The following is a 19,921-nucleotide window of genomic DNA, read 5'->3' as shown; positions in this document are numbered from 1 at the left end:
TTCTGTGATTTGAAGCATAAGGGTTAATTTCGAAGTTACTTTTGAGGTTGGTAAAGTTGTTCTGCCAGAAGGCAAAGATCATGTAATTTGACCTTTTGCAGACTTATGGCACTTGTGTCAAGTAAGTTTGCCTAGACATGGACATTCAAGGCCTTCATCTGGTCCATATTGTTAATGAATAAAAATGATAATACTGAGATAATGATTCGAATGACAACTACTGCAGATTAAGGGCATATCTTGTCCCAGACCTTTTACTAAGCAGTTTATATTCTTTCTCCTGAAGTTCTTCTAGTATCTCTATGTGAGTCCCATTTTTGCAAATGAGTTGAAAGCTTAAAAACTTTAAGTCACTTGCCTGAAGTCACAGGGTTACTAAGGGGCCGATTCAAGATTTAAAACTGAGTTTCTCATAAACCCATGTCTTCAGCACCTCATATATCACCTTTTTTAACGACTTGAAAACTCCAGGTAACAAAAGTACAGTAGTCTCTCCCTGGAAGAGATTTTAAAGGGAACCCATGTGCTCATTCAAATTCAAACTTTATTTTCCCCACTCCAGATTCTTTTCCTCAGCATCTGGTGGCTTGGTGATGTTATTGAACTATCCCCCAATAATTTCTTGGTGTGTGCTTTGGAGTTAGGAAACATGGTCAGGGATGGAAATTTTTCATCAATGCCAGAATTTTAAAAATATTTTCTTTATTTACTTGTTTAATGACTAAAATTTTATAACATTCTTAGAAATATGCGGGTTGGTAAGTACAAACTTCAAATTTGTACAGAATGGAATTTTCTTAGGTAAAAAATCTAACTTTTCTTCTGAGAAGAGACCAAAAATAAATTGGTAATGGGCGGTTTTATGCACCCTAAGGGAAGGTAAGTAGTTTGAAATTCATGTGATTCTCTCTTTCCAAACTAATATATAACTCTAGTGTGAAAATGAACACTTGCGTTTTGAAGAGCCTGGTAGAAATGAAGAATTTGTGTTAGTTCTCTGGTACCTGATATGATGTCATGTCTCCCCCGGGACTTGGCCAACTATGCGTGCTGAGGCTTTTTCTCTCACGCAGCCAACAGTGCTATTCTGTACCATGCAGCACCTGGGCCTCAGCTATATCAAGTCCCCCGAATACCGCCCTATAGGTTACGAGGTAGGAGGTGGTTCTGTCTTTCAATACCAGCTGTAAAGGGGGTCCAACTCTAACAGAATTCCTCAAACTGTGGATCAGGGACAATTGACATCAAAATTATCTGGAATGTGCATTAAAATGCAGATTTCTTGGTCTCAGGTGAATCTTTTGCTGAATGGAGTTGAAGACCTTATCTTCTATACCCACCACTGATATCCATCTTTATCTCTCACCTTAATCTCACAAAAGAAAAGTCTTATTGCATGTGAGAAAGAAAATTCATAAAGTATAATTAATTTCCACTCATTGCATTTATTAATACATAACCCTTTATGTATTAATTGTCAGCCTCAGATTTTCTTTAAAAGGTGACATTAGGGATGTCTATATCCACCAATAACTCAAGAAGTATAGTTAAAAAAATATAACTCAGTCAATATGCCCAGCCTTCATCTACAGTAAAATTTTTATAGTTTAATAAATAGCAAATTTGAAATATTGTTTTATCACCCTTTTAAGAACAATTCTACGAAGGTCCTTCATTTTTCTGATGCTTATTATCAACAGAAGTGTAAAATCGAGGCATTTGGAAGAGAGAAAAATTAGGACTCATAATGTGTGTGTGTGTGTGTGTGTATGTCCTGTCTCAATGCCTTATGTTGGGACTATTGCATTGGATATAACTGGGTAGGAGCGCTGTCTTCATTCTTCTGTCCAGGGTAATTATTTTTCTATATAAAAGTATAGGAGATTGGTTTGAAGCACTTAGTAATTTCTGAAATTTTTTCCTTGAGAGAATGCGTATTGACCTGAGCACTCTCCTGCCTGATGAACCAAAGTGATGGGTGGAGAGAGAATTATAATGCTTGGAAGTGATACAGACCTTCCCCAACCTCCACAGGGTGCATCTAGATCTACCTTGCTGCATTTGCTGGTGGAAGTGGGGTGGAATGTGATTGGACAGCCAAGCCAGAGTCTGAATTAAGTCTGCAGTTCATGTGAGGATTGGAGGTCGGCTTCTCCTAAATGTAGGGAATCTGGGCTTTGGTTGTCAGAACCACCAGGAGAACACCGCCCCCCCCCCGACCCCCCCCCCCCCGATTTACTGCTCAGCTGAATAGATGCTACAAGGGTTCCTAATTAAAACCATGTGATTTGCTTCTGTCATGAAAGACTATTTCACTGTCCGGCTGCTCCTTCTTTTTCCCTCATCAAAAAACCAAAACCAAACCAAACCAGAACAACTCCCTCCCTGCAGAACTCCAGAAACACTTACCTCAGTGGGTCATACTAATATAATACACTTTCTGAAAGGGGTATCTGGGAAAAAACACTTGCAGCTCCTAAATGTTTTGTCGGTGGTAAAACTTATTTTTCTTTCTAAGAATAAGTGAGAAAGGGCTTTTATGACTTGTAACGAGTGAGGTGAGGAAAGTCACGCATTTCTGGCCGACTCTCTTTCCAGGTACATGATGGCATTTCAGTTGGCTATTCTTTTATGAACAGATGTCTTCAAGTCAATAATTTGGCCAGTAACAAAGTGTTAGAATGTTTCTCATCCTCTCATAAATACAACCCAGACCCACCTCCTGGATCCGGCTTGACTGCCGTTTTCATGGTACCCACTTGTTCAAAAAGGTTGATTCCTCGTTATCCTTTCTCCTCAAATTTATAGTGTTCCATAATTTAGCTACATTCTACAGGAAGTCCAAGATCAAGGTTCCTGAAGATTCAGTTTGCAGTGAGAACCTGCCTCCTGGCTTGTAGACAGCCACTGTGTCATTGCTCTCATTGTGTCCTCACTAGGGAGAGAGAGGGAAGGAGAGGGAGAGAGAGAGAGACTTTCTTGCCTCTTCCATTCGTTATTGTCATGTTGAGAATTAGGGCTTCAATCTACGAATTCTGGGGGGACACAAACATTGAGCTTATCACAGGTGGAACAAGAGAGTGAATGAGTCAAGGAGCTGGCCATATACAAATTAAGTCACTTTACTAAAAGAGGCAGAAATACCTAAGAAGCAGAATAAATAGTCTCCCTTTGTGTGTTTCAACATCAATCAAGCATCATTCAGTTGAGAAGATCCTTCACCCCATCTCAAGTTCTGTAGAAAACATATTATACCTGGCTGCACCCTAGAATCACAATAAAATGAAATAAATGAGAACAATGTCTGAAGTCAATTTCAAACTAAACTGGAATTTCTGGGAGTGGGGTTCAGGAATCTATAGATTTCTAAACTCTTTCTCCTGACTCTGATGCCCAGTGAATGTTGAGAGGTTTCTTTTGTATAATATATGAATTTGGAGACTTTTGGGGTGATACTTAAGGCTTCATCCCTGCTGACATGGGCTACCGGTGTGCAACTCTTGTGAAGACTTGGCATTAAGCTTGCTTCTACTGCAAAAGCTCACACAGATTTTGGGTGTGAAGAAGCCTCTAAAATCAAAATTATAAAAGGTGTTTCATGCCAATTGGTTCTCGAAATATTTTGTTCAAAGGCATTTTAAAAGGGCTTGAGAAGGGGGCGTATCCTGCAAGGCTCCAGGCTTGGAGAGTTTGGAAGTTTGGAGCGACTGCTGGTGTCAATAGAAGAAGGGACCGGGGTCAGCATAGACACATGGTGTGGTTAAAGCAACTTCTAGGGAGAGATCAGCTTACAGCTCTGAGTTTCTGTTTGTCTTCTTTATTTTCCATAAGCTTGTTGAGGGTTAGAGACAGTGTTAATCTGTCTTGAACTCTCCAGTCCTTATGACAGGGCCTGGCACAGGATAGACAATAGACAAGTGTTGGGTGAAGTAACTCAGGCTCTGGGAAAATATTGAGGTTCAATCCTGGATTACAGACTTCTTTGATTTAACCACTCATATATAGCACAAGCTTCTTTCACAGCCAAGGATTATTTGACAATTTTCAAAACCGTAGACAACTGTTATAATGTAATTTGTGTGTTCACGAAATAGGAACTGCTGCAGGAGTACAGAAAAATGGAAACAAAATAATGGAAGTTGTCCATGTGTTTTGAATTTCAGAATAGCCATGATTTATTTAATATATGAAGCAGGGCAAATCACATTTAGTCAACCTTATTCTCATTGGTTTATAATTCTTTCTTTTTTTCTTTTTTTTTTTTTATATTTACTGGTTTGCAGAGCAAGATATGGTTTCTGGTCTTGAGAATTGCCCACTGGAAAGAGAAGCTAATAAAATGAAGGACTTTAAAGGTAGTTTCATACTCACGATATGGGGAGGAAATTCATTGTATGTGAGTAGATTCATTGCATGTGCAGATATTTTGTACATGAAAATGCAAAGGTATTATAATACTAAGTGAAAATATCTTAAGGGGTAAAAATCATGAAAAGTTTAGGCTCGAAGCCCATTGTTTCTCTTATCAAAGTCCCCAAACTCTCAACTTCTTTAATGCAGAATGGGGTATGTCTTAGTCAAAGTCAAGGATATTAATTGGGCCATAATTTTTTAAAATGGGTATTTATGGTGAAGGCCCCGGTATTAGGGAAAACACTCATTGTAGCCTCCCGTCTTCCTGTGTCTCTTCCACTAGCATGTAGAGAAAGCCCATCACTTCTTCCCCCCTATGTTTCCTTCGGGTATATTTCTGTTGTTAGGATATAGGAGGTGGAGTCTCACTTTTTCCTTGGCTCTCTCATTCAGTCATCTTTTAGGCTCTCAGATCCTCAGGCTCAGACCATCCTAAAACTAGAATGTTGGAGGAGCACTGGAGTTGTCTTACCTTGATGTTGGAGGCAGTGTTTCTCACAGTCTCTGTCCTCTCTTCCTCTTTGAAGAGATCAGCAGGCTCTGCTTTGAGCTTCTTCCTACTCCTGTGTCTACAGCCAAGATGTGAGCATGAGCTTGGTGCAAAGGCAAAGAGTCGGCTCTTCTTCTTTTCTTGCTTCAAGGTGGCTTTCGGGCAGCAGTGACTTATGACACCAATATCACTCTTTACTAATGCTCTATCTTTGGTTTTGGGGCCAAGTATCCAGCTGTGTTGTTGGACACAGCCCTCCCTGCTTACCTTCTCACTAAAGAATCTCACAGGGGGAGAGGGTGGGCTAGGATAGAGTGTGGTTATTCCTGGGACCTTGGCCCAAAGCCCACTAAATATATCTCTAACAGTCTTTGATCCATGAGAGAATTTAAGTTTTAAAACAGATGAGTAACTTTTATTTGAGCCCAGTAGAGTAAGATGTTATAGGAAATATTGTGGATTCAAACACATCAGTGTGATGCATATTTACAAACCAAATCAAAGGCTCGATTTTCTTTGCATGTGAATCTTAATATTCCACATTAGAACCTACTGCAACACGTACAGCTTGTTATTTCATCTTTATTTTATAAAACATTTGGAACTGTACTTCTCTCAATAAACACAATCCTATCCAAAAAGCTGTGTTTTTATGAAGTATGTCAAGTAAATGAAAAATTCTGTTAATATTGAGAGGTATTGTGGGAAAGATTATGAAGCCTGTATGTATGTATGTATTTAAATGGCAGAACAGAATGGAAAAAGACTAAGTGACTTATGTAATGAAGCTAGGGTCATTATTGAAACTCAAATGAGATAGTAGTAGACGTCCTCTTCGTCTCACAGCATTTAGAAAGTGACATTTTTCACATAGAAAAAGGACTTCTTTCTTTTTTCTACTTACTCCATATTCAAGAACTTGATTCTGGAAATTAGAAGCTGGTTCTAGAGAATATTCAAGTAGCTAAGTTAGAAAATACATTATGTATACAGATAAAATGTTGTTTTACTGGGCCAAACTACATAGGTCGGTGTCAAGGAACTGAAAACTTCGGCGAATCAGATTTGCCTGAGAAATCATTTCTTAGAAACAACTTGAAGATTAAGTTTTCAATAATTCCCTTTTTAGACTGAAGAAATACTTTTAGCTATTTGAGGTAATACAGGCTCTCAGAAGAAAAGAGAATGAATTAAACCACACAATCACCATAGTCTTTGAATGTCTTCCTTACACTTCCCAATCCTGCTCTTCAGAACCTACACTTTTTTAAGACTTTATATTTTTAGAGTAGCTTTAGATTTACAACAAAATTGAGAGAGAAGTACAGAGATTTACCATAGAGCCCCTCCTTTAACACACGGGTAGCTTTCCCATTATCATCGTCACTTTTTTTTTTTTTTTTTTTTTTTTTTTACCAAGGATAAGCCTACATTAACATGTTACAGTCATTCAAAGTCCACAGTTCCCCTCGGGGTCCACTCTTGGTGTTCTGTATTCTATGGGTTTGGACAAATGTATAATGACATATATCTATCATTATAATAGCATACAGAGTACCTTTATTCCCCTGAGAGTCCTCTGTGCTCTGCCTATTTATGTCCAGCTTCCCCACCTCTGGAAACCACTGATATTTTGACTTTCTCCACAGCTTGTCTTTTTCCAAAATGTCATCTAGCTGGAACCGTGTAGTATGTAGCTTTTTCATATTGATTTCTTTTACCTAGTAATATGCATGGAAGTTTCCTTCCATGATTTTTTCTGACTTGATAGCTCATTTCTTTTTAGTGTTTACTAATAGTTCTTTGTCTAGATGGGCCACGGTTTATTTATTGATTCATTTACTGCAGGGCATCTTGATTGCTTCCAAGTTTTAGTAATGATGAACAAAGCTGCAATAGACATCCATGTGCGGGTTTTTGTGCGGACGTAAGTTTTCACCTCCTTTGATTAAATAAAAAGAAGCGTGATTTCTAGGTTGCCTGGTAAGGGTATGTTTAGTTTTGAGAGATTGCCCAACTGTCTTCCAAGTGGACATACCATTTTGCATTCCCACCAGCAGTTTGGGAGAGTTTCTGTAGCTCCACATCCTCTCCAGGATTTGGTGTTGCTGGCGTTCTGGATATTGGCCCTTCTAATAGATATGCAGTGATAGCTCATTGTTGTTTGAATTTGCAATTCCCTGGTGACATATGCTGTAGAGCATCTTTTTCTTTTTTTATAAGATGTTATTGCTTTTTTTTTTAATTGTTGTTCAATTACAGTTGCCCCAAATTTCCCCCCATTGCTTAGAGCATCTTTTTCAATGCCTAGTTGCCATGGTGAAATGTCTGGTAAGGATTTTGACCCATTTTTTAATTGGGTTGTTTCCTTATTCTTGAGTTTTAAGAGTTCTTTGCACATATTGAATAACAGTTCTTTATCAGATGTGTGTTTTGCAAATATTTTCTCCCAGTCTGTGTCTTGTTTTCTAAGTCTCTTAATATAGTCTTTTGCAGAGCAGAAGTTTTTTAATTTAAAAAAAGTCTACCTTATCCATTATTTCTTTCATGGATTGTGTCTTTGGGGGTGTATCTAAAAAGGCATCAACATTCAAAAAGTCATCAGGGTTTTCTTCTTTGATATCTTCTAAGAGTTTTATAATTCTGCACTTTATATTTAGGTCTGTGATTCGTCTGAGCTAATTTTTATAAAAGGTGTAAGGTCTGTGTCTAGATTCATTTTTTGAATGTGAATGTCTAGTTGTTCCATTGCCATTTGTAGAAGAGAGTCCCTTTGCTCCGTCGTATTAGCTTTGCTTCTTTGTCAAAGATCAGTTCACTGTATTTATGTGGGCCTATTTCTGGGCTCTCTATTCTGTAGTGTTAGCCTATCTGTTCTTTCACAAGTAGTACACTGTCTTGATTAGAGTAGCTTTACAATAGGTCTTGAAATTGGGTAATGTCAGTCCTCCAACTTTGTTTTTGTCCTTCAATATTATGTTGACTCTTCTGGGTCTTTCCTTCTCCATATAAATCTTAGAATCAGCTTGTTGATATCCACAAAATAACTTACTGGGATTGGAAATCTATAGATCAAGTTGGGAATAACTGACATATTGACAATACTGAGTCTTCTTAACCATGAACATGGAATATATCTACCTTTACTTAATTCTCCTTTGATTTTATTCACCAGAGTTTTGCAGGTTTTGTGGTTATTCTTATATAGATCTTACACATATTTTGTTATACTTATACCTGAGTATTTTATTTATTTGGGAGCTATTGTAAACAATATTGTGATTTTAATTTCACATTCTACTTGTTCATTGTTAGTAGATAGGAAAGCAATCAACTTTTGTATGTTAGACCTACATCCTGCAACCTTGCTATAATATCTTATTAGTTCTAGCTTTTTGGTCACTTTCTTTTCAGATTTTTTTCTCAGATGATTATGAATCCAGGAACAAACACAGTTTTATATCTTCCTTCCCAATCTTCATATCTTTTTTTTTCCCTTTTCTGGCCTTATTGCATTAGCAAAAACTTCCAGTACAATGTTGAGAAAGAGTGGCAAGAAAATATCCTTACCACTCAATCTTAGTAGTTAGCCTTCAACTTCCTCAACATTATGATGTTCTAGGGTTTTTGTAATTAATCTTTATCAAGTTGAAAAACTTCCCCTCTCTTCCTAGTTTACTGAGAATTTTTATCATGAAATGAATATTGGATTTTTCTGTCTCCATTGATATCATCTATTGATATGATCATGTGATTTTTCTTTTTCAGTATGTTGATGTGATGGATTATATTAATTGATTAACAAATGTTGAGCCAGCCTTGCATTCTTGGGATACATTCTATTGGTTGTAGTGTATAATTCTTTTTATACACTTTTGGGCAGCACCTACAATTTTGTCTTGTTTTCTTTGCAGTCTTTCTTCAGGCATGTTTTTATATCTTTGTTCCTGAGTTCAATAGTGTTTCAGTGACTCAAGATGTTCATGCCATCAATAAGTTTTTTGGTAGCCTGAATGTGACAGGAAACAAAATAATTTTCCCCAGTGGTTCCATTGACCCTCAGCACACTCTAAGAGTCATAAAGAATATTAATGAAGATTTATATGCTTCATTAAAGGTATTACAGCTGTAACTACTCAATGACCCATAAAAGAGATAAAACATCAAGTTGTATTAATAAGTTGCATTCAATACTCTTATTGACAGGAACACAAAATGCCTGTAAGTGGGTGATCAGTGGACAATTTAGTCTTCACTAGTATTTCATCATCAAGCTTACATCTAAAATATAACACCTTAAGAAGATACTTTCAGCACATAAAAGAACGATGCATATAAAATGAACCATTTGTTTCATGTCATCTTTATTGCTTTTCTTTCAAGAAGTTTATGTAGTTTCAGATAATCAAGTGAGATGGTGACATTTTCTTTTGTGTAACTTATTGCTCATCAAAATAAGTTTTTGGGGTAAGAAGTTTGAAGGTTAGGTAAATGATGTGCCCAACTGCATACCTGCTCAGTTCCTAGAGCAGCAGACTCCCTTGGAAGACAAGCTTTTTCCATCTGATGCAGTTTGTATGTTGGGATTACTGCAATTGGTTTCAAAATAATGTCAATAATTTATTTTTAGTACTGGAGAAAATGTGTATTCCCATTGCAAAATCAAAATCTGCTGCTTATTATGCTAATGTGATATTTACAAAAGCCATCACCATGGTTTCCAGCTCAAAGTCCTTCATAGTCTTAAGACTTGGTCAATGAAAAGACAACCTCAAAAACATACAACTCTTAATAATAATAGCAAAGCTTTCTTAAATAATAGGAAAAAGTGTCAAGGAGAAACATGTTTTGGCAGTGGATATGTGGCAAATATATCAACTGCAAAAGAGATTCATATGTGAACTATGATTACTCTTAGATGTTTAGTAAGTTGATCATTGATGAATAATATAGGTTTTTTATCTGGAATGGTATATTTGCTTAAAATAACATTTTGCTTCTATATTTTATAATAATCAACACCAACAGGAACAAAAGCTTATTGCTTTCCATCCAGAAATTCTTTCCTTTGTGATAATATTAGTATTACATTATAGTCTCAAGCTTGCTTTTTGTTCAGTAATTTTTGGGGCTGTTAACATTTGCAGTAATTTGGGGATCTTCTGTAGAACAATTAGTTCTGGATGACATCCCTGCCAGTCCCTGAAGGCAGCGTGGATGGAGCCACATGGCACAGTATGTTACCATAACTACACGATTTATATCATATATCAGGCCAGCGAGCTGGAGACAACTTTGCAGAGGTGGGAAGGTAGCAAAGACACGCTCTGCATCTTTCAGTCCTCTGACAGTCATTTTAAAACATACTTTAATTGGTTGATTACACATTAACTTCAAAGAATCACTCCAGTTCACACATTCTCAACAGGGAAAATGTTGCCCCCCAAGGGAACCATAATTTGTTCTTGAGTAGTAAAAAATTTTACTTTCTTAGGCATGAAGCACAGATACACGTGCCATACACAAACAGATACATGGTGTATCTGTGGTATTAAAACTTCTGGGGCAGGGGGAGAATGAGTAGGGAAAAAATGTCTAAAATGGCTCCTAAGAGGGCAATGACAAAACAAAAAACAAAAAAACCGAAGGGTCGAGAAAGACTGCTCTAGTTGCATTCAAAGGGACCAATTTAAGATATTTTTATTTGTGCTTCTCAGGCAGATACATAGCTGCAAAGTTGTCAGAAATATTTTAGTAACACAATTATTGTTAATATTATTAGGTTGTTTTTTAAAAAATGCTTTCTGTGATACCTATTCTGCTAGCTTGGCCTTTACCATTTAGCTGTGATAACAGTGGGTCAAATTATCTTTCTGCACAATTTAGGTCATTATGGATTGATTTCAGAAATTCTCAATTTTTTACTTAAATATCTGTAACTTAATTTAATGTTCATTGAAAACAAAAATAATAAAACATGTAATATTGTAGATATACATTAAAGAAAATTAGTATATTCTTTCTATACATTGAACAGGTATTTATTAGGCAACTACTATCTCTACGTACAGACTCAGCAGTAAAAAAAAAAACACACACACACACACGCACTAATTTTCTCCCTGTCTTCACGGAGAAGATAAATGAGCATCAAAATACTAATTCTATAATTAGTAACTTAATTACAATTCTTATAACGTTTACAAGATCAAAGAGTAAATACTCAAATGTATTACATGAGAGAGCATATATTATAAGGACTTGGTCTTGTTGGGAAATCAAAACTGCTTCATGAAAAAAACATTTCAGCTGAGATCTAACGGATGCAAAGACGAGGAGAGAGGAAAGGGAAGGGAGGAAATGAAATGTATGAGGATTCTGAGCAGGAAGGAGCGTGGCTCTGTGGAGGAACCAAAGAATGGGCGTGGTCTGAAGAAAGGGACTGGGGGGAGACAGGCATGAACAAGGCTGGGGACAGCGGGCCAGATAACGCAGGGGTGTATGAGCCGTGTTCGTGATTTGGAGACAATATCCATACAGAAGTGGAAGGCAATTTTAGAGCTTTCAGGAAGGGAGTGGATTAATAGGATGTGCATGTTGAGAGGCGTTCTGACGATACTGCCGGGTCTTAGCTGGAGGAGCGTGGGTGTGGGACGCCCGTCCAAAGGCTTTTGCGTGAGCCCAGCACGGTGATGGCAGTAGAGATAAAATGGTATTTAGAAATTGGTGAGCGGGTATCAGAGGTGAAGAAGATAAGAGGCTTGGGTCCTACTGGTGCAGCTTGGAGGACGGTGGAGCATTCCTGCAATGGCAGTGCGCGGGGTGGGGGTGGGGGGAGCGAATGAGCGTTTGTCATCTCAGGGAGGCCGGGACTGGGGTGGGGCTGGGAGAGGCCGGGAGAGAGTTTAGGGACCCTGCCCTGAACACATTGTGTGAGCTGCCTGTGAGATACTGAAGTGGTACAGCTGCGTACGTATATGGGATAGACCACTCGCCTGGGCTCAGAAGAGAGTTCTGAGAGGCAGACGGTCTGAAGTGTACCATGGGGAAACTGGGGTCCAGGCGTGGGTGGCCCAGCCTTGGAAAAGTTTATCAAGGAAGAAGACACTGATGCCTAGGACCAAACCTTGTGCTATTCTGACATTAAAAATTCAGCAAAAGAGACTAAGGAGGGCAGGGACGTTATTGGAAAGCCAAGAGTGCTGTGTTGCCAGAGAAGAGAATACAGTGATCCCTCCCTTATCGCGGGTATTACGTTCTAGACGCCCCCCCCCCCCCATAACTGAAAATCTGCGAAGTAGGAACCTTACATTTATTTTAGTATTTACAGTACCACAAAATCCCGTGATATTGCAAAAAAGCCGCGATAAATAATTAAATATAATATTTTTTAAAATCCCACGATGCAGGGAGGCCGCGATAAGTGAACCACGATATAGAGAGGGACCGCTGTATTTCAATATGGTAGAAGTCAGTTGGCAGAAACAGCAAGCACAGACAACTCAACCACGAGAGGGCAGTACGAAGAAAGAGCAGCTGCAGAGAAGGAGGTTAACATTCAGAAGGAAAACCACCCTGTGAAGGGAAGGATGGAGGAGAGCAAGGGTGGCCTGAATGTGGAGGGCTGGCCTTCAGAGGTGGAGGGTCCTCTCTCTCTCCTACAGAAGAGAAGTGGAGGGTGTGGGAAAATGCATTAAGTCTATAGGCTTAGTTGCAGGACTTTGAGAGAGATCCCCAGTAAGGTATTTCCAGCCCAAATCAAGAACAGTCTCAACTCCTTGCTACCTAGCCCTTAAACTTACCTGTATCTTCTAGGTCAATGCAAAACAGCATCTTATTAGTACCCTTCGCACATTCCCTCCAGTGACCCAGAAAGTTCTCACTCATTCTATCTTATAACAAAGAAGAAGAGGTCATTTGGGTGCCCAATGAAAACAGAAAGAGGCATGATCCTTCTGGTATCTTCCAGAGATAAAGCCCCAGCATCAATTCTTGGTGGGGAAGGTTAATACCTTATCCAAAGCTCATAATAGTTTTGCTCCTTTTGGCTGAGGAATTACTGATTAACTGCCAAGAATATCTCAGGCCCCTTCTTTCCTCAAAGAGAACAGAGCATAAATACAACCCCATCAGGGGCAAGATTGGTACTTTGTTCTTCTTTTCTTGCCTCTGCAGAGATGCCAAGGATAAGATTATCTCTTAATGGGTTATTACAATTCTTTTAGGGATTAATTCAATTGAAATGTCATTGTTGGGGGAGGAGTTTCTTCAGCACCTCAACTCAAAAGAGAAGAAGTAGTATTTAAGTACGTTCAAATTTCATGTCTGGAGGGCAAGGAGCTTTTTTAGGGTTTAAAGTGTCAGTGGTGCTTTCAGGAAATGGCAGGCGTTAGGTTTTCTAGCTCTCTGCTCTCTCATCCAGAAAGGATCCTTGCCCTTTTCCCACCAAGATGAATCAGATAATGTTAAGATCTGAATCGCACTCCCATGGACACGCCTAGGTTGCAGGTGCTCGTGATGGCTGTGACATGGCACCTTGGCTGTGACTGTCATTTCCTTCCCACTCCAGAAGGATTATATGATTCAAGAGCCAGTGATGTATAGTAACATAGTACAAACCTTAACATTGGTTCCGAATAACACATATAATGTAAGTTACATACGTTATTCACAAATAACAGGACTACATTATTCATAAGATGGTGAGTGCACGATACTTAGTAGAGACACATAGCAAGGGTTCACTAAATGGTAACTAAGGAAGGACAGACAAATGACTTGGCAGAGGCATCTGTAGTGGGCCAACAACACTGTATGATCTTTCCTTTGTATAGAATTATTTCACTGCCTCCATGCCAATCTTTTATAGCCTCCTTCTGAATCAGTATCCAACACTAAATTTTATAATGATTCAACATATTTTTTTAATGGAAGCAATTCTGCTTGTGCCCAGGCACCATTTATTCCAGGCATCTCCAATAAAAGTATAATATGAAATGTACATCTGAACCACATATGTGATTTTAATTTTTCTAGTAGCCACACACAAAAATCAGGTGGAATTAACTTTAATATTTTATTTGATCCAATATATTTAAAATATCTGTATTTACAATGCAATTAATATCAAAGGAATACTAACAAGATATTGACATTCTTTTCTTCATACAATGTGTTCAAAATCTGGTCTAAATTTTACTTACAGCACATCTAACATGGAGGCGCCATAGTTCAAGTGCTCAATAGCCACACAGCTCAGGGCTATGTATTTAATAGCACTGGTTTGTGCTTAATCTCAGTAAATTGTATTCACAATCAAGGGAAGTTATTATGACTCTCCTCGTTTTACAGATGTGAAAACAGCATACAGAGGTTAAGGCAACTGGCCCAAACCTCACAGTGGTAGGACCAGGATTCAAACCCAGAGAGCTAACTGGAAGTCCTGTTTCTTAACCACTGTGCCATATGCCTTCCAAGTTGCTTGGAGACATGGGAGCTTATGCTTTCAAAACAGCTTTAAAAGCTGAGAAAGTCATTGCAAGTCTTCCTTTTTTTGTCTTCCTTGCCTGTTCCTAGCTTCTGATGGTGTCTGGCAACTCCTGGCTTTTCTTGGCTTGTAGCTGCGTCAATCCAGCCTCCGCCTCTGACGCCACATGGCCTTTTCCCCTCTCAGTGTGAAATTCCGTGCATTTCCTTTTCTTATAAGGACACGTCATATTGGATTTAAAACTCACCCTAATTCAGTTTGACTTCATCTAGTATGACTTCAACTAATTACGTGTGTGAAGACCTCTTTGGAAATAAGGTCACATTCTGAGCTTCTGGGTGAACATGAACATTGGGAAGACATGATTCAACCCAGTACAAGAGTCTACTTCTATTAGACTCATTGCAGGCACTGGGAATGTCATGGTGAGTAAGGAGTAATTAGTCCCTGCACTAATTATCATGGCAACAGAAGATAGACATTGATCAAATAAATGTAGAGGAGCTTCCCTGGGTGATAGATGTATGAACAGAATAGAGAAGAAACAGGAGCAGTTTAGGTTCACTCTTCAGGAAGTTACACTTTTTGACAGCTGGGACCAGATCCTATCTGTCTTTGAATCTTATGTGCCAGGTACGTGGTTGCTGTTCAGAGACTGGTTGCTGAATGAAAAATACTACTCCTCTCATGACAGATATGAAGTTAAAAGAACTTGCCAAGAAGATCAAAGTCTTGTTTTCAGATTATTTGTCTTGACTGAAGAAAAGGCTTATTTCTTAAGTAGGGAAAATTTCAAGTCATACGCCAAATTTTGTAGATGAACATCTTTTCCACTTCACCTGCCTTTCAGCATCTTTCTTGTACCATGCATTCAATTAGTCTCTTTACTCATTGAGAATTCAATTATATGGTCCATTGTATTAGATAACAATGAAATCAAATTGGTGTAATAAACTGCTTCTCTTGTATGAATTCAGTATGTATTCTTGGATATTAATAATTTCAGTATATTTCAGCACCATTATTCTGTTGGCTGTTCAGACTTGAGAACTGACCAAATTCAGTGCTGGAAGGAAACAAAGGCAATCAAATGATTGAGAACCTTATTTTTTATCTAGGAGACAAGAGAAACAAAGTGAAGGTAGAGAAAGAGTAATAACCCATGTTAGCCAACAGAGAAAAATATTTTGTTACTTTTGTGGTTTGCATAGTGTCCCAAATATCTTTTGGGGGCCTGGTTCCACCACTCTCATGATGTGACCTCATTTGATGTTGAAATCCTGTGCAATCATTTATGTTTTTAGGGAACACTGTAGGTTGTTACCAGCTGTCAGTTGTCAGAGCCTTCATCTGGTTGTAAACACAGAGACATCTTACCCCTGCTACTGTATCACTCCCACCTGTTAGGGAGCCATTTTTATTAGGTACCTGTTTATCCTTCCAGTATTCCTTTTTTTGCAAAATACAGTCATGTATATTTTTATTTCTCCCTTTGCAAACAAAAGGTAGCATATAATGTACACGATCTTAAATCATGCTTGCTTCCCTGATGAATATACACTGGAGATCTTTCCATTTTGGTAGATAGAAGTCTTCCTCATTCTTTTTCATGGGTGTATAGTACTCTGTTATCTCAATGTCTCATAGTTATTACAAAATTTTGCCATTTTTACAACAGCAACTACCCTGTGCCCCTAAAATAATATTGTGTGGATGGATGTTTATTTGTAAAATGCTGAGCTGATATTTGAAAGCATTTGCTACGTAGACCAGAATCAACATAGGTATGACAGACACTCTGATGAGCTGGCATTTATTCTTGGGTCCACCAGTAGTTTTCTTGATGAGGCACTTAAAACTCTCTGAATCTGTTTCCATGTCTGTAAAAATAAGATGCTGACGAATACCTGAAGCCTAGTCAAATTTTATTCTTTTGCTCTCATTCAGATAGCTGAAAACCAATGGTTTATAGGTAGATGTTTAACAACTCACTCTCCAGAAGAAAGGAAGCCCCGACTTGTAACATTTTCTGATTGCCATGGCCATGGTGTAAATACCCCCACCAAGGCCAATTTTAAGTTAACAACAGTTTAACAGCCAGCTAGCAACGTTTCCGAAAGTTTTACAACCAGCTCTTGGAGCCGGTACGGACTCATTCCAACATATGGCAGGGAAAACTCTAAAATGAGGCCTGTTGAGATTCAGACATTATAATCTCCTCAGATGGAAGGTATGTATATCCTCAAAGCTTAAGTATGTGACACTTGGGTTGGGGGAAAAAAAAAAAAAAAGAGAGCTGTCAAAATTTATGACCAAGACAACTTAGAAGGGAATGGGGAGGGTCTGTGGGAGGGGTTCTCACACCCTGTGTGGTTGCCAGAGCCCTACAGAAGCAACCTGACAACACAGCTCTGTGGTGGTAACAGCAGCTGCCCTTCCCCTTGACTTCCTCTTCTCCCCTACAAAGTAGATCCTCCGTCTTTGTTCAGGCGGAAGCTCATCTGGCCGGCCGTGGCTGCACAGACAGGATTGCAATCCTTCCCCCTAACCATAACTTTTTTTAAGGGACAGAATACCTAGTCGATTTTTTGTTTACAGTCAACAAACTAAAGGGCATTATTTTCTTAAATCTTTTACCTTTGGCAGTCCCTGAAGTTTTCATTAGTTTGTAACACAGAAGGAATGTTAAGGAGCAAACTGACTTACTTTAATATTTATCTGACCTTTATCTACAAAGGACTTGACTTCGCGGCTCAGAGTTTACTAAGTTATTATACTGTCTAACCCTGATTGTTAACTACGGTTGCACATTCTAATTAGCTTTTGAAAATGACTGGCATCCAGGCGCCACCCCAAACTCCCAGTTAGAATTTCTGAAGGATGGAGCTCAGACCCTGGCTTATTTTAAAAGAGTTCCAGATGATTCTACAGTGCTACCAGGGTTCAAGACAAGCAGTCTTTGCATACCAGGATAGTTTGTTTTATTGTACTTTGTCTTATGGTGCTTCATAGATATTGCATTCTTCACAAATTGAAGGCAAGACTCTCTACCAACAAAAAGATTATAATTCCTTTTACTGTGTTACTCACTTTGTTGTGCTGGTGTGGAACCAGACCTGCACTGGTTTTGAGGTACGCCTGTACTTGGTATGTATGTCTTATGACACTTTTCTTTCTCTTTTTCAGTGAGGTACACTGTACCCACAAACAGATAGTGACTCAGCTGAACTAGTTTAAGCAGGAGAAAGAAAGCTTTCAGATCCTACCAGTATGGTTAACTCAGTAAGTTTCTCTGAAAATTAAGCTCAACAAAACTAAAAATTTGGCCTCCCGTGTTACTGCTCAAATCTAAAATCCATTGCAAGAGTGATATTAGAGCATATCTCTATGTGAGCTTTGTTCGTTTTGTTTTTAAGAAAGGTCATCTTGTTTCTCCTTTTTTTGCTTGGCTGTGAGAATCAACAGACCATCCCAGCACGCAAGAAATTAATTACCCTGGAGGACCAGTTGCAACCCGTTTGTTGGTTGTCATGGAGACAAAAGCTATATACCCCAGATTTTCCGGGATGCCCTCTATTTCATGAAATCTTATTCTTTTCCATAAAGGACATTTACAAAAATGCAAACATTTGTGTAATTTGATTATTTTTATGGATGTATTAATACATAAACAGAAAAAAAAAAAGTCAAATAACAAGTCCTAGTCTTTCTTAAGAAAATCTAAATATAAGTGCAAGTTGAGAAAATTAGGGAGAAAAAGTAAATCCAAAGCATTTAAAAATCCTATTGGAAAAACCAGGAAACCTACTTGCCTGGAGTCTTTGGGCACCTAACAGATGGTGCTACTATGTCCCACTTAAGGTCAAGTTGAGCCGACCTGAGAGGCACCATAGCTCTCATCCAAGATTTCATTATAAATCCTGTCCAGATTCATTTATTTCAATTCTTCTAAAGTGAACCAAATGCAGAGTTACATCTGGAGAACTTAACTCAAGGGTATTATTGATTAGCCAAAATCGAGTATTCTTTTTCTTAAAAAAGGCATATGTTTATACTCGTTATTTAAATAATGTTTTAGTTACTCCACATAATTAAAATTTAGTTAATAGGAATATGTCAATGTTGGTTTCTTAGTTTTGACACATGTACCACAGTAATTTATGTGAAAGGTTAACATTAAGGAAAACTGTGGGTAGGGAGTATATGGGGACTGTCTGTATAGTCTGTAATTTTTCTGTAAACTTAAAATTATTTCAAAATAAAGATTTACTAACACGCAACTTGTGGTCAATAATTAAGATGGATTAATTAACTAATATAGTGAATACTGATAAGTCCTCTATTTATTGTGTTAAGTGGCAATGGAAATAATTTGTTGGAATTTTGGGCATCTCCCTTCGCTGTGGGATTTCATGCTGAATTTTAAGTATCCTAACACATAATCCAAGCCTATAATTTTTGAACTGTTTTTACTCTATTGCATTATTTATAATTTTAGGAATGTCATAAATTTTATTTTGAACAAATCATCACAGGGAATGAAATGACAGAATTAACTATTTTTGAAGTACTAAATTCCTTAATATAAATATCTGATACACTAGTATTATACATAATATAGTAGAGGCCAAATATTTTCATATTGTTCTTCTATGAAACTAGTTCCTTTTGATATTTAAATGATGCATTTTCAAAAAATCTTATTTGCCCTCGTTTGAAAACAACTTCTGTTTTTCTTCAACTTCTCAGCACTTGAAAATAAGTCTGCTTCAAAGCTTTGAAGTACCTCTTGGTACTTCCTACCTCCATGATTTTTAGATAAATGTAGGACATGTCAATGGTGTACCTTCCTTTCTACATGTGTCAACTAAAGTTTATTTTAAAGTTCATATTTAGTATCAAATTATATTGTGCTTTTAAAAACCCTAGGCACATAGCAAATGCTTTATGTATATTAAATGAAGAGATGAATTAAATATGAGTTAAATTTAATGTTTTTATATTTAGCTGCTTTTTTTTTTAATTTGCCTGAACATATAGACCTGACCTATTTCCAGGAAAGTTTATTCCTAGGTGTATATTTATTAAAGTCTCCTCTTACCAAGCAATCCAATTTAGTACACGACGCAGCCCTATTATACAACTTCCCAATTAGAGAATCAATTTGGCACAATTTTTGGACTCATGTGAGTTTTATACTTTCCTTGTTTTATTCCTTTTGACCTGGGCTCCAGAACTAACTCCACAAAGACTAAATTGAATATAGCTTTCAGTCTAAAATATATGAGAGATGAAAGGTCATTGTTCTTAATATATAAAGTAATTTAAAAATCAATAGAAAGGGCAATTCTGGTCAAGATGGAGTGACAGAGACTACATTTACCTTCTAACCTTAAACAACCAAAACACCGGGAAACTACACATGAAACATAGCTTTTTAAGACTGGACATCACGCAGCGATGTAGAGTGATCCTTGATATTCTGGGAACAAATGAGGTGAGACCTAGATTTACACCAGCTTCCTTCTTGA

Source organism: Furipterus horrens, unplaced genomic scaffold, assembly GCF_987537825.1.
Source record: "Furipterus horrens unplaced genomic scaffold, mFurHor1.1.pri manual_scaffold_1, whole genome shotgun sequence".
NCBI lineage: Eukaryota > Metazoa > Chordata > Mammalia > Chiroptera > Furipteridae > Furipterus > Furipterus horrens.
Note: the sequence above shows the minus strand (reverse complement) of the source record.